Source organism: Eurosta solidaginis, chromosome 1 (assembly GCF_040869045.1).
Source record: "Eurosta solidaginis isolate ZX-2024a chromosome 1, ASM4086904v1, whole genome shotgun sequence".
In the NCBI taxonomy this organism is placed as follows: Eukaryota; Metazoa; Arthropoda; class Insecta; order Diptera; family Tephritidae; genus Eurosta; species Eurosta solidaginis.
In genome coordinates, this window is record NC_090319.1 from 318,127,950 (window position 1) to 318,144,012 (window position 16,063).

At 38.1% G+C, this 16,063-nt stretch overlaps 1 protein-coding gene across 2 annotated transcripts in view; it reads right to left on the reverse strand.

The window, feature by feature from the left end:
* LOC137237700 (very long chain fatty acid elongase 7) overlaps positions 1-13,278 on the reverse strand; it is a 100,691-nt gene extending 87,413 nt beyond the window's left edge. Inside the window, exon 1 of one of the 2 annotated variants that reach the window (XM_067761738.1) lies at positions 12,863-13,278. The gene's annotated coding sequence lies outside the window, so the exon portion shown is untranslated. Of the gene's footprint in view, positions 1-12,325; positions 12,441-12,862 lie in introns of those variants that run through there. The other variant, XM_067761741.1, reaches the window with a different exon arrangement.
* Between the last annotated feature and the right edge of the window lie 2,785 nt (positions 13,279-16,063).

A 16,063-nucleotide genomic window follows, 5' to 3' on the forward strand; every position in this document is an offset into this window, starting at 1 on the left:
CTGACCCTGACTCAGAGGTCTGATTCATGGATGGATCAAAATTTGATGACGAAAAACTGAGGCTAACATTTATTGGCCGAACGTAAAAAAAACGATTATTTTTTTAGGCAGAAATCCATGCAATAGAAATTTCCGGTAGAGTAAGTTACGTAGAGGCTTATCCTCGAGGGGAATCCTCATTATGTTAGACAGTCATGTAGCCTTACGTGCCCTGCAGTCTTACACAATTACTTCTAAGCTAGTGTATGCCTTCATTGGAGTCCTAAATGACCCGAGAACCAAAAAAAGAGGTTTGTTAGGATAGGTTCCAGGGCATCTGGCATATGACGGTAATGAGCACGCAGGCTACCTAGCCAAGCAGGATGCTGTAGCAGAATTCTATGGTCCAGAACTCTTATGTGGACTCACAAAGGCACACACTAGGGAAACCAAACGTAACTGGGGAAACAAAGCAGCCCGCATTGTTTACACTCCAAGCTGCAAGAGTATCAGCCAAACTCGTTAATCAAAGCAGAGAGGACCTTCGAATTCTCATTGGGTACTATACCGGGCACTGTGTTCTATGATATCAACTAAGTTGAACCCAACCGCTACAAAAATCTGTCGCTTTTGTCGGCAGGAGGATGAAACGCCGGTTCATATTCTCTGCTAATGCGTCGCTCTGACAAGATAACCTCTTAATCCCTATGGACTAAACAGCCGGAAGAGGTACTTAAATACATAAAAAAAAACATCCACATACACTAATAGGTTGAAAGGTCTGCACCGAGGCCAAATACATAATTATAATTTTAAAAAATATAATAATTATTATTTTATTAATTAAAAGTTCATGTCATATAACTATGTTAAGCACTGTATAATTAAGTATTGTTTGCGGCAAGTCCCAGTACTATCAAGCCAAGCCCTAAAGATAGCGCCAAGCACATTTAGAGTAATAAACTGGCTAGTAAGCAAATATGCAACATAAAACTGCGTTTAACATATGCCATTTTATATTTAAAATTTGAAAAAAGAAAGAAAAAAAAATTGTCCACAGTATAAACAGCGTGGCAGCAACATTATTTCTTCATACACCTACATAAGCGGAATTGTATAAAAGAGTAATAATAGCCCAACAAGGTGCGTCCAGCAATCCAGCGAGTTCATGTGCGTGCGCGAAAGGAATCCCTAATTACACGCAATTGAAGCGGAGTTATATGAACTTCGTTGGGGGTAGAATGAAAATAGTATGAGTGAGATTTAAATTACGCAAATTCGTGTAGTAGTGGTAAAGAATAAGCTGAAGTCCCACAAGTTTCCACCTCGTCCAGTCGTCCTGGATTGAATGATGACCATAAAGCACGGAACAATTTGCTAGTTATTGATACGTATGTAGTACGGTTATAAGTCTTAAGAAAGTTTAAGCTGATTCACACTTCGATTAATGAGTGAAATCTACTGCGTTTTTACTTGGGAGGCTTTGGACCAACCTCGTACTTTATACCATAATTATGTACAACCGTGTTGTTACTGAAGGCCTTGGGGAGTGTTATCGAGTTGATGATCCTTTGCGGGATACAGATCCGGTACGGTGAAAAGGTTGAGCTACACAACCCCTTGAATCTGGTATTTTAGTCGCCTCTTATGACAGGCATACCTACAGCGGGTATATTCTAACCCCCTTATTCCTTATTCCTTATGGCAGGTATCAAAAAGCTTTATGAGACTCACAAGAAGGTCCAGCGGCTACAGTTCAAATCACGTTAAACCTCGTGGTTAACTTCATCGGCCCGATATTTCTTGCTTTTGTTCGTAGGTTTCAGTTGCTTTGAGCAATTTTTAACAATGTCTTTCGATCTCCTGCTTTTTACACGATTACTTTTTTATTTGGGCTAAAGCATTAATAGAACAACCGAATAAAGAATTACCAATACTAAAAATACAGTGGAAATATCGTATCTTCCTGAGAGGATCTTCAGTATAGATATCCGTAAGTTTTGAAACATTGCCCAAATTAAGTTTTATCAACTTATGTCATTCGTACGGCGAGTGTCGCAAATTATCTGAATATGCTCCTGCTATTTATATTAGAAATGCCTGAAGATCGTTTTATGAAAACCACACTTTTAGACTACAGTATTCGCACCACGGCCGAGTCTATGCACCGGAGGGACCATACAAGGCTTGTTATTTCAGTATAACTGCGTTAAATTTAAGCTCACGCCCTACCCGTTAAATCATTTACCATATTAAGTATGACATGGGAAACTGAAGGCCGTCGGCTCAACCTCATAGTCCCAACTTTTAGAGCTTCGACAATTTTATGAATTCAGGGACTCTATCTTTCGAGATTGTGTCTTTGTCGGTTATGTAAGCCGGGATTATGTAGCTTATATACCCAATGCCATATTGGTTTATTAAAGGCGAGTTATCTGTTTTTATTTTTTGGTGTGTTATCGATTTGTTATAGTATTGCTATCGATTTGTTATCGGAATATTTGTTATCGACGAGTTATTGATAGGTTATCGGATTATAATCGACTAGTTATCGGATTTTCTACGATAACGAACTGATAAAAACTGATAAATCATCGAAGGCAAACCTATAAAAATTCGGTAGCAAGTCGATAACGGGAAACACGTCTACAAAAAATCTACAGTAAGCTAAGAATTTGTCGACAAACTGATACACGCCCATAACCCATAACAATAACAAATTGATAAATTGGTGATAACGTGTTGATAATACATCCACAAGACTCCCATAACTTGTCAGGAACACGCCGGAAACTTTTAGATAACAAATCGATAACGAACCCATAGCACATCGATAACGGGTGTTTTCGTTAACAAACTAAAAACACTTCGTGAACAAGCCGATCACAATCCGATAAATCGGTAATATCGGTTATTACCGGTAACAAGCCAATGATGCTCCTCTCAAATGGTCCGCAACTCAACGGAGAAGCAACCCAGAATGATTGCGAAAAAGTTCAAAAGTAGTTCCGAGATGGTACAAAATTAATTCCGAAATGGCCCCAAAGTAGACTTCAAACGACCTAGCAGTTATCCGAGCTGGTATCGAAGTACTTACATACATCATTACGAAAGGGTTCCAAAATTGTTGGTCAAAAGATACTAGTTATACAACAGTGCAAAATTATTCTGAAAATATCCACAACTGAACCTTTAAGTGTTCACATATCGTTCTGAAACGATTTTCAAGGAATACCGAAGAATACCCATACATAATGACAATAATATTTGGAAATAGTGACTAAATATTAATGAGGTCGTTAAGTAATAACCTCTTCATTTTCCACCCCTAAATTACTCTATAGTTTCGTCATAACCAAGCTAAAATGTTTGCCCCGACCGCCTGCGCAATGAAGGTACAAATCGTCAACGAAACGTTTCCGAACTGTACAATCATATTATTCCCTACGTTTCTCACATTTCGGTGTAGTAAATTTCAAGTTTTGCAAAATTCAGTATATCCCAATAAAGTACTGATATTTTAGGTTAGGTAAGCTTAGATTGAACTGGCCAGTCCATGAGAACCTCAGATAGACGGAATGAGTCCGTAGTGTTACCAGAAGTTTGTTTTACGACCAAACTGAAAAACCCTATCAAAAACCAGCACCTATGTTAAAAAATAACTCCGTTCGCTTCGCAGATGCTAGAAGCTTTCTAGGACTGTGCCACTTGCTGCTTCTAGATCTGACAGCTGTATCACTCCCAATAGCCGGAATTTAGCCTGACAAGAGCAGGGCACGACATATCCGCATGTTTTAGTTTAAAAATTAAAATAAAAAATTAGATTAACTCTACACAATGAAGTCTAAGCAAAATGCTACTAAGTAACTTTCTGCCCAATGCGACTACGCTAATACGCACCCTTTGACTTTCCTACTTTTCTGTCATGTTTAGTCACAAAATTTTAGTAGAGCTTAGGCCAAAAAAAGAAAACTTAAAAAAGTATTTGTTTTGTTTTTAGCATTTAGGGCTTTTAAGTCGGTTTTCATAGTTTCCGCAAGATTTTTTTTGTAAAGATGCAAATGAAAACAGTTATGCAATAAAAACGTAAAAGTTGATGAAGTGCAAGCACAGGAAATTTGCATTTAATAAAAAAATAAAGCATGAAAACATCATAACCCTAACTCACAGATTTTGTATAAGTATTATATCATCATAAATTCAAGCCTAAATACAAATGTAAAAAAAAAACAAGTAAGGACAGTACTGTCTTCGACTGTGCCGAAGACTTCATACCTTTCATGAATGGGGCTGAACAATAATCTTATCCCATTCGTAATCTCCAAACAATCGGCTGTGTAAGATAAGAAATATATTTGGTGAAATTTGAAGTTTCTAGCTGCTAAAATGGGGCAGAAATTGCGAAAAGTTTCTTATCTGAACAATCGGTTGTATGAGATATATACTATATATACCACCGATCTTTATGATTTTTTCAGACAACTATATATGCAATATACGTAAGCATTCGTTGAAATTTGAAGCCTCTAGCTCTTAAAATGGGGAAGTAATTACGGCAAGTTTCTTATCTGAACAATCGGTTGTGGGGGATATATACTATATATACGACCGATCTCATCCATTTTTTCAGACAACAATATGTGCAATATACGAAAGCATATGGTGAAGTTTGAAGCTTCAATCTGATAAATTGAGGAAAATATGACAAAAATCAGCTTTTTCTGAAAAATTGGTTGTATGTAGGATATATGCTATAGTGGTCCGATATGGCCGGTTCCGACAAATGTCTAATCGGACACCTAAATACACCCGCTCACCAAATTTTATCAAGATATCTCAAAAATTGAGGGACTAGTTTGCATACAAACATACAGACGAACAGACGGGCATGGCTAAATCAACTCAGCTCTTCATCCTGATTATTTCGGTATACTTAATGGTGGGTCTATCTAGTTTCCTTTAAGGACTTGCAATTTTGAGATTCGTGCCAAAGTTAATATACCATTTCATTTTCATGAAAGGTATAAAAACAAAGAATAGTTGTAAAGAAAACATTAGAATAGCTTATTGTTGCAATGGCAAAATTGTAGAATAAATATTTGTTTAAATATTTCAACATAAAACTGCAACTTTGCAAATAGGCCACTCCCTACCACCAAAAGCGTTGTTTCAACTTGCGTTTTTGTTTAGTTTTTACCTTGTTTAGTAAGATAAATACCGGATATTGATTTTGCATCCGTTCAAAATACTTCACTTTCTTATTTGAGAAAGCAAATGTGATGCTTGAACTATTCTAAATTAGCATAATAGTGATTGATTTAGAATTGTCAATTCTAAAGTTCATTGTTACGCGCAAAATTAGCATTCACTTTGATTTGAGCAATTTATGGTACTTGATTATTGTTTACAACTTTCCTACTGCCTTTTTAATAGAACGTATACATACATAGGATTTTAAGAGTAACACTTCATTAATTACTTTTAATGTTTGTTTTAAACTCTTATTCAATTTATTTGCAAAAATTTGCCTACAATTACAAATCTGGTGTTGAAGAGTGATGCCTGTTGCGAAGTCGCAAATACATTGATTAATTGCTTGATGACAACATGTACTTAGTCCTTATAGTTAGTTTGGTCCTCATTCACCATCAATACCTGTCTTATCCGTTTCTTTTTGCAATTTGGAGTAAGAATAGCTTACCCCACGGGTGTTCAGGCCGATGATATCAATGTCGTCAGCATATGCCAGTAATTGCACGCTCTTATAATAAATATTGTCCCAGAGCGGTGAGGTTCTGCAGCTTGTAGTATTTTCTCCAGCATCAAGGTAAAGAAATCGCTGGACAGGGGTCACTCTGTCTCAAACATTGTTTAGTTTCGAACGGCTCGGCGAGGTCCTTTTCAATTTTGACCGAGCTGACGGTGTTGCTCAATATCATTTTGCACAGCCATATAGGTTTTGCGACATAGAAGTAATTCCTTTTCGTGCAGTCAAAGGCGGCTTTAAATCTACAAAGAAGTGATGTATGTATCGAAAATCTGGTCGATCGTAGATTTACGATTTAGTATTACCACATGAAACTTTCTAGGCCGTACCGCTCTCCCACCCCCACATCCATCAAGAATTTTGGGTCGCCATAGCCCTTGAAATGGTTGCACTACAGAACCCCTTGAATCAATTCGGTATTTGAGTCTCCTCTTACGACAGGCATACCTGCCGCGGGTATATTCTAACACCCCTAACCCGCTGGGTGGCTAAAGCTCAAGCTCCTCGCACTCACGCCTTTCTGCCTGCTTCTTTCTCCAGGTAAGGCGTCTCACTTCCCCTTCCAACTCGCGGTAGCGTTCATACACTCTTCTTGTTGCGCTCGCTATTAACGTAGCCCTGTATGTGTGCGATATGTTATTATCAGGGCTCCAAAATAGGAGGAAGCAGGAGATTTCGTTTAAGCTGGAATAGCTTGAACATATTTTAAGCAGCGGCCAAGTAAACCACACTGCGCTCGTTGCTTCATCATTTAACCTGCATTTTGTGTTGCACGTCAGTACCTTTTTAGGCACCCTTTGACAATATTAACACGATATTTTTGTTAAAATGTGTTCCATAAATTTGAATACTAAATCAATATAAGAACATAATTTTCGATATCAGCCACAGTATATATGTACATATGTATACTAAGTACAGTCGACATATACATATATACAAACATGACATATCAATTTTAGTTTTCTATTTTGTTTCCTGTTTCCTTTAAAATAGATCAGTTGGTAGCTACATAATATAATTGAAAATAAAATCGTAGGCACTAACACATGCTTTATATATTTTAGCTGCCTACATTCGTATTTATGCATCCCACTTAAAAAAACTATTGACATTTTAATGTTTCCGGACCATGGAATTTACATGCATAGACCTCCAAGTTGTTGTTGTTGAAGGGTCTAATTTTATTACAAAAACCAAAAATATCTATAAAAACAACTGCACATATTTACATATGTACATATATAAAGGTAATGAATATTTCGGTCAACGCCAAATAATAAACGAAATTAAATATTTGTCCAGTCAAACATTAACATAAATCCATTTCGAAAACGTTGCCAAGGTACATGATAAGTACTAACATATATATATGTACATACATATGTATGCATTTCACCTGTTGGTCACTGGAAATTCACCAAGCTAAGTAATTGAGTAGGGATAAACATCAATGAAATTAAATTGCAAGTTCATTCATCAGTGTTTGGAATCATTGAGAATCTATGCTTGGACTTAGTACGTATTTGGTAAACAATTTGAGGACAAACAAAATTGATGGAAATTTCTTGTTATAAAAATAGCAACATAAATTATCGCTGTTGTAAATGCTAATTTGTAGGCTAAATGTCATGAACAAAATAAATGAAAACAAATTTCAAGTTCAGAATTTCTCGCAACATAAATAATTGTGATAAGTTAATTTATAACATTTTTGTAAAGCCTTTCAGAAAGTATCAAGAATGGCTAATATTTGGGCATGCCATGCTACAAGTCCAATTATAGCTGTATTGCTTAAAGTTGTCTCAACCTAGGTTCCATGACATTCGATTGAGCATTGAAGAAAGCAATCAAAGTTGTAGAATCGTTGCTTTTCCGTCAGAGTAGTTGAGTGGGGGGAGGGGGGGGGGGGGGGGGGGGGGGGGGGGGGGGAATGTGTTCAAAATAATCCACTTTTTTAAGTCTTTAGATACGCTGGTATACCTTGGAATATTAACGCAGGCATTTCAGCGTTGCTTATCAGGATTTTGTGCATTACGTATCAGAAATGGTTTTAAAATCGCGTGTGGATACCGCCCTAACCAGAAAGGAATCACTGGCTTTTTCAGAGCCAAAATTAGGCTTTAGAGTCCTTTATGATAAAAAGGTCAAATCTGACTGGAAATTTCGTAAGTGGGAGTGTTATCGATGTGATGGCCCTTTGCCGAATACAGATCCGGTACGCTCCGGTAACACAGCACCATAAAGGTGCTAGCCTGACCATCTCGGGAACGATTTATATGGCCATCCCTCCCTCCACACCCCCAAGTTCCATGAGGAGCTTGGGGTCGCTAGAGCTTCGTCTATTAGTGAAACAGGATTCGCCACGGATAGGTGAGGTTGACAATTGACAGCTCCTCGAATCTGGTATGTTAGTCGCCTCTTACGACAGGCATACCTACCGCGGGTATATTGACCCCCTAACCCGCGAGTCCAATATGTCGTACGCCCTGTTAATAGTTCGTGTTAGCGCATCGGATCCCTTCTGGCCATCTTTAGTTTCCGTAAGTATTCGCCACCTCACTAAGCTATACATACATTTGCGACATTCAAGCATACTTCTTAGGGAAGTAGATGGCATACTGTACAGGAATGGACTAGATATTTTATAAATTTACTATGATACAAATAGTCACCTTTTTTTGTTGCCTGTTTACGTATTCTCGTGACAGTCCAGTCGCTGGAATATATGTATGTAATTACCATCCATACTAGCAACTTCTAGTACAAGCTTGGCTGTGGCGCAAACGCCCGAATGTCGCCCGGTCTGAACTGCCTGAAAATTCTACCAATCATGATTTTAACTTAATTTTTCATGTAATTCGGAGTCAAGAAAGCAATACCACCCCTTTCTTTTAACAATATTATCCTACATCAGGATAAAATAGGGGACGGAGATTTCATACCCAAAAGGAAACAATGCTCTGTAATTTCGTCTTTCTCAATGGAGAAGATAGTACAGATCGAGTTCACTTCCAGCACTGCAAAGCAAATGCCGCTGCACCATACTTAACATGCATACAGAGGGGCAGGTTCACTGTGCTCTCGATTATGGATAGCTAATGCTGTGCTTTGCTAGGCATAGCATCAGCACGTGTTACAAAAAAACATACATACATATATGTCGGGATGAGCTGGAAAGTCAATTCATATTTTGATAAAATCGATACTACAGCTCATCACATTATAGCTGAGGCGTAATGTTATTGCCCCTTCTAAGGAGTCTAGTGAAGGTGCAGTTCTTTTCATTATTATCAGACAGTGTAGTACCCCACTCTATCCTGCAGAAGGTAAAGCAGATATTAGTTCATGATATCCCGGGCTACCAAATTGACAGGATTTTTCCTATCGATAGCTATAACAGTATGAAATGCTGGTACCGAACCACAAAGCGACGATCATCAAAATTATACAAATTAAATGGGGTTACAATGAAATGACAGCCCTTGGTCGGGAAATAAATTCCGAGTCGCTGCGTTACATATAACCGGCTGCCGTGTTTTAACGATATATCATTGCAGTCAACTTCAATTGCAAAAGTCACATAAGCAAACTGATCATTATATCAGGAAGCCTCTATCTATTCCGTAACAAATATGTTAAGGTCTAAACATAGTTTATCATGAAAAAATATGGACAGCATTTTTGTTTACAGATTTAAACTCAGAAAAACCTGAAGACTGGGTTTACGAGTGATACTGTAACTTGTACCTTGTAACAACGTCTGCGACAAACTAGCTCTCGCTTCCCAAGGCAGCCGATTCTATGCACCGGAGCGACTAGCGATTTTTCCCAACCAAGGACTGTCATTTCAGTGTAACCCCATTTCACTGCTACAACAACAACAAAACAACAACAAACTAGCTCTCAGAGTATTCGAGCTGTTGCCAATCAGTGGAAAATGCCATTGAGGTGTACGGAACCCCTGCGGCATTGTGAATTGCAAGAAACATGACTTTATGGAAACGATGAGTTTTTTTGTAGGTCATTTGGAAGTCGTTCGGGTTGTGCGAGACCGCCGAGTGATACGTGGAACATATTTTGCGGATCTCATGATTTTGTAGATAGTGGTGCATGTTGTTGTTGTTGTTGTTGTAGCAATGCTCACCCCACCTAATAGCCGCGACCGATCACAAATTGTCATCAATATCCTCTAACGGGAGTCCAAGGAAACTTGCCGTTTCAACAGGGATGGACCATAAGGAAAGGGGTGTTAGAGGCGTTGGTTCCACATTACAATTGAAGAGATGGTTGGTGTCATGTGGGGACACATTGCAAGCGGGGCATACATTTTGTATGTCGGGGTTGATTCTGGATAGGTAAGAGTTTAACCTGTTACAGTATCCAGAACGAAGTTGAGCAAGAGTGACACGCGTTTCCCTGGGGAGTATGCGTTCCTCTTCCGCAAGTTTTGGATAATTTTCGTTAAGTACTGGATTCACCGGGCAATTCCCGGCATAAAGGTCCGACGCCTGTTTATGGAGTTCACCAAGGACCTGCTTGTGTTTTTTCACTTCATACGGCTGGGTTCTCAGGTGCCGTATTTCCTCAAAATGCTTACGGAGATGACTCCTTAAGCCCCTAGGCGGTGCTGGTTCATCAATCAGATGTCTGTTGGGATGCCCAGGTTTCTGGGTATTCAACAGGAACTGTTTGGTCAGCATCTCATTTCTCTCCCTGATGGAGAGTATTCTCGCCTCATTATGCAGATGGTGTTCTGGGGACATAAGAAGACAGCCCGTGGCGATTCTGAGAGTAGTATTTTGGCAGGCCTGTAGTTTCTTCCAGTGGTTGATTTTTAGGCTTGGCGACCATATGGCTGACGCGTAGCACGTAATCGGCTGGCTAATTGCTTTGTATGTAGTCATGAGCGTTTCTTTATCTTTTCCCCAAGTACTGCCAGCGAGGGATTTGAGGATTTTGTTACGGCTCTTAGTAGTGCATGTCGTCATAAGTAGTTTACTTTCTTATGTTGTTCTTGGTTCTTGTAGCGACACTCCCCGAAGGTTTTCTTTCTTTCTTATCTATTGTTCTGCCGATGGATCACTTACATGCTTATGAGGTAATTACGCTTTAAAAGCTTGTTTGTAGCTGTTTCTTCCATTTACTTCTCTCAACAAACGTACATTAAGCCATTTGAGGAGTTCCATATCAAAACACAATAAGGGCAGATACAATCATTTCGTATTTTGATATAATCATATTCTCCTTACTGATATTTTTTAGATAGCAAGTAAAAGTAAAAAGAAAATTGTTCTAAATTCTAAAACTACCATTATGGGAACAATTTGATAAAACCACTATGGTTAGGGGGCTTAGAATATACCCGCGGAAGTTATGCCCGTCGTTAGAGGCAACTAAAATACCAAATTGATTCAAGGCGTTGTATAGCGCAATCCTTTCAAGGGGTTGCCAGCGCAATATCTAGCTTCTTCAATCCAATTGTCAACCTCATCTACCCCTGGCGAATCCTGTTTCTTTAACAGCCGATGCAACCCCAAGTCATCATGGATCTAGGAGGTGGAAGGGCGGTATGACCTAGAAGGTTTCATATGGTCATACAAAATCATGCCCGAGATGGTCGGGCTAATACTTTAACGGTACTTGTTACCGAAATGTACCGTATCTGCATTCGGCAAAATATCATCAACATCTACATATAACACTCTCCAAGGCCTTCGGGGAGTCTCCTTTTCGATGCAACAACAACAACTTCCTAACTTCTAGGTCTTGGATTTTAGTAGCCTCTCACCCAGCGGGTTAGGGGGTCAGAATATACCCGCGGTAGGCATGCCTGTCGTAAGAGGCGACTAAAATACCAGATTCAAGGGGCTGTGTAGCGCAACCCCCCAGGTTGCCAGCGCAATATAAAGCTTTTCCAAACCCAATTGTCAACCTCACCTATCCGCGGCGAATCCTGTTTCACTAACAGAAGAGGCTCTGGCGACCCCAAGCTCCTCATGGAACAACTTCCTACTTTCCCGCTCAGCGTACTATAATTATATCTGTAACAACGTCCCAAGCTTACGGTTTACTCCGAAATGGGGCAATTCTATACGAATATATGAAACTCTTTAATACACGTCTAAAAAATCGGTAAGGGTGTCATAAGAAGCGTTTTTGACACGGGAACGAACGAACGAAAACGGAATTAAAAAATTGTTATATTTGCGAAAGAAATTGAAAATTTGCATGTGGTTGTTCTATCCCACCCACGGTTTCGGAGCAGTCTGTGGTAGTTTTTCGTTTTTTCGTAAATATCTTTTGCTAGACGCAAAATATTTTACTTCCATTTTCGGATTCGCAATCCCGCATCCAAAACGGCTACTCCGCTGCTTTTGAAAGTTTATTAACTCGAGTTTATACCAGAATACGAATGTAATATAACACCACTACGACAGAGTGAATAAACTGAAATGCCGGTACAATTTTACTACAAATTGATGTCGTGCGATACAAATGTATCTACATATCTATTTTGTTTGATGTCACGCCATGGAGTGCAAAAATGTTTAGTCTTACATACTTTATATTACTAACCATTCGCTACATTTTCTTTATCTGGCTCACAAATTACTAACGTTCATAAGATTTATATTAATACTTATGCTCAAACAACAACACTTGCGAATTATTTATCCAGTTAATTTTTTTCCATGCTATCAAAGAAATAAATATCACACACAACGAAATAAACGATAAACGTCAAAAAGTAAAAGATTTGCAACTTTCTTGTGTCATTTTCTTTTTGAATTAATTTTCTCCAACCCTCTTATTTTCAATGCAACAAAACTATTTTATCTATGTATTGTTTTGAATCATTTTCTAGTACGAACACTAAAAATGAATAGCCATGACAAATTGAAAAATAAAATAAAAAATGGGTGAAATTCCAATTTTACATTTTCACAGTGACGCCCCTCTTCAAGAGAATCGTCGCGCTGCAAGGGCACGAAGGGTGCGACAGGTAATGTGCAAACATGGAGAAAAATTTTGCCATTTCCACATTACTTTCACGTCTTTTCGATGACTAATCTGACTAGTAAAGCTAAGAATTAGTTAATATATTTAACTTACATTTGGCGAAATCAATAGAAAGCTATTTGATGTAGGTAAATGCTGTTTAGAATTCTTTCAAATATGCACAGAAAACTGTAAACGAAGATTTTTCCAACGTTGCTAACTGCGCTTCTGCTGCTGAGGGCGGGCTAACGGAAAACGGTTGTCAATTATGTATATTCTTTTTCTCCTCTTCCTCTGAACACTTCTTTAAATACACAAATGGAAACTACCAAAGACCGAAAATATTTAATAAAATCGCAAAAATTAAGAATCAACGCGCACGCCGGTGAATTATTTTATATTTGTACCGATCTTCACAATGGCTAAAATTCAACTCGCATGAAATTGGCCGCAGCAATCTTATTTTAAATTAATATTAAATACAGCCAAGCAGCGCGACCAACTGCTATTCTTCGCCCACATTCACACCATTTTTTTCACTATTGACAGCTGTCACTTTGATAGAACATGCAAGCAAGTGGTGCCACTCTTAGCAAATTTGTATAACTGATTGACAATCACATTCAACTGATTGAATCCTAGTTGTTTCAAGCAACATTTGTTAAATGTGTGCCATTTCATGACACAAAAAATGTTATTCATTGATTATAGATTAACAAGTGCAATTCTGGGGTTCAGTGTTTATCATTTAAAACAGCTCCAGCATAAAGACTTATCAATTCGACTGGGGCTTTGTAGCCCTAAGCATTGTCAATCACCAGCGAGTGCGCCCGCGCTGAAGCAATTTGGGGTTGTCAGTTGTTTTTTTTTTTTTTTTCGAAAACACCTACTAGGTCCCGGCTAACACGATCGTGCTGTGTTCGAAACCGGTGCTCGCTGCGTTAGAAGTGAAGCCAAGGTTGCATAATAAAGTTATTATGATCAAAGAACATGAAAAAATTTAGTTTTCAAATGTTAAACAATATTTTAAGGTAAATTTTTCAAACAAAACGGGTTCGTTTTGCTAATACTAACAAACAATCTCAAAGAAATTAAATTTTCGAGTTTAAGTTTTTTTTCCATATCAATATTAAATTCACCAACTCAAATATTTTTAGGTTGTGGATATGGGGGGAAACCAAAAACCAATTAGTTGGCTATGGTATGGTTATGGCGTTAGCGTTATGGTATGTCATCATTAATCGATTACATAGATTTCAATAAGGTAGGTTAGATCAGCTGTTTTATCTGGTTATGGTCACAAATCACCCCACAGAAGATTGCCCATTCACGAGTTCAAAATTACTTCGTTCTGCGCAATCACGTCACACTTGACTGCTTAAGCGAATGAATGAAAGAGAGAACAAAACAAGAGCTAAAGGAAAATGACGTAAAAATTGCCCATAAAAAAGCTGATCTTTTGTTTACATGCGCAATGCGCAATCTTGTGTGTGTGATTTGTGGGTTATGATTATATGGTTTTCAGTCACCATTAATTGGCCCTTCAAGGCGGAGCAACGCGTTCCTTTGAGTACAGCCATCTGACCTCAGCCGCTTAAACTCATATAAAATTTTATGTAATTGGCTAATGTATTAAGGTAGACAAAGTAGCCAATATATGCAATTGGATAACAGAAACCGACCGCGCACACTTTGCTGGGGGTTGCGTGACACCCTAGCTCAATTTCGACATGTGTGTCGTGGCAGCTGAAACTCTTCCTTATAAAGAATCACCCCGGAATATGTGACATATGTCCCGCATGTCCTGATACCAACATGATACAAATCATTTATCCCACTGTAAAAATCAACAACGTTTTAGATTGGTTGATCTTCAAAAAAAGGGTCTACCACGTTATCCCCGAAATCAATCAGAATCCCCAAACTCATAATCCGCAACACAAAATCCTCATTTTATGTGTGAAATAAATTCAAATTAAGTTTAAAATCGCTGGGAGTGCCACGAAATCCCCCAAAAAAATACCCAAACACAAAATACCCAAAGAAAAAAAATACCCAAACACATAATCCCCAAATTCAAAATTCACAAAATCAAAATCCCCAAACACAAAATCCCAGTGCTATGATCAGGGATGCACCTTAACATTAAGCTAATCGTTTATCAAAAAATTTCCACCGTTTCCGTTGAAACACTTCGAAATATTATCGATAAAGAAATTATCAAGATAAATTGTATCTCGTTTTTAACCGAAACGAAAAGCTTTCGTTAGCGTTAAAAACGTTAACAGAAACGTGATACTTTATGTTTGAATTGTGCTGGCAATGCTATAGCCATGGTGAAGCCGTAAGGTGGCAACAACGAGCGCATATACACACACAAACTCTATGTAATTTGCTTGTGTAATTCGTTGGTGGTAATGTCAAAAATACTCTGAGAAATGTTCGTACTGTCAAAATTCATGAGAAAAGTTGCAATCAGCTTGGATAATGCTTTCACCTTTAATGACTCCGCCATCAATCAGCTTTGCCAGCATAGTTTGAAATTAATAATCAACATAAACGATTTGATTTCGTTTTGATATGGCAGAAAACGAAACGAAATCATTTCGTTAATTTGACGATCTTAACGTTAATAAACGAAACGAAATGACTTCGTTTCGTTTATTAACGTTGATTATCGTAACGAAATGATATCGTTTCGTTGGTTAAGCATGCCTGGCTATGATAAACATCATGGCCGTGTAAAAAATAGCAATATCTCTTTCCTCTTTCATTCATATTTATGTATGTATAACTATATATTCACGTTTTGGCAATACATATTTTTACTTATCCATATCAGGGATGCACCTTAACGTTAAGCTAATCGTTTATCAAAAAATGTCCACCGTTTCCGTTGAAACACTTCGAAATATTATCGATAAAGAAATTATCAAGATAAATTGCATCTCGTTTTTAAGCGAAACGAAAAGCTTTCGTTAACGTTAAAAACGTTAACAAAAACGTGATACTTTATGTTTGAATTGTGCTGGCAATGCTATAGCCATGGTGAAGCCGTAAGGTGGTAACAGCGAGCGGACATACACACACAAACTCCATGTAGTTTGTTTGTGTAATTCGTTTGTGGTAATGTCAAAAATACTCTGAGAAATGTTCGTACTGTCAAAATTCATGAGAAAAGTTGCAATCAGCTTGGCTAATGCTTTCACCTTTAATGACTCCGCCATCAATCAGCTTCGCCAGCATAGTTTGAAATTAATAATCAACATAAACGATTTGATTTCGTTTTGATATGGCAGAAAACGAAACGAAATC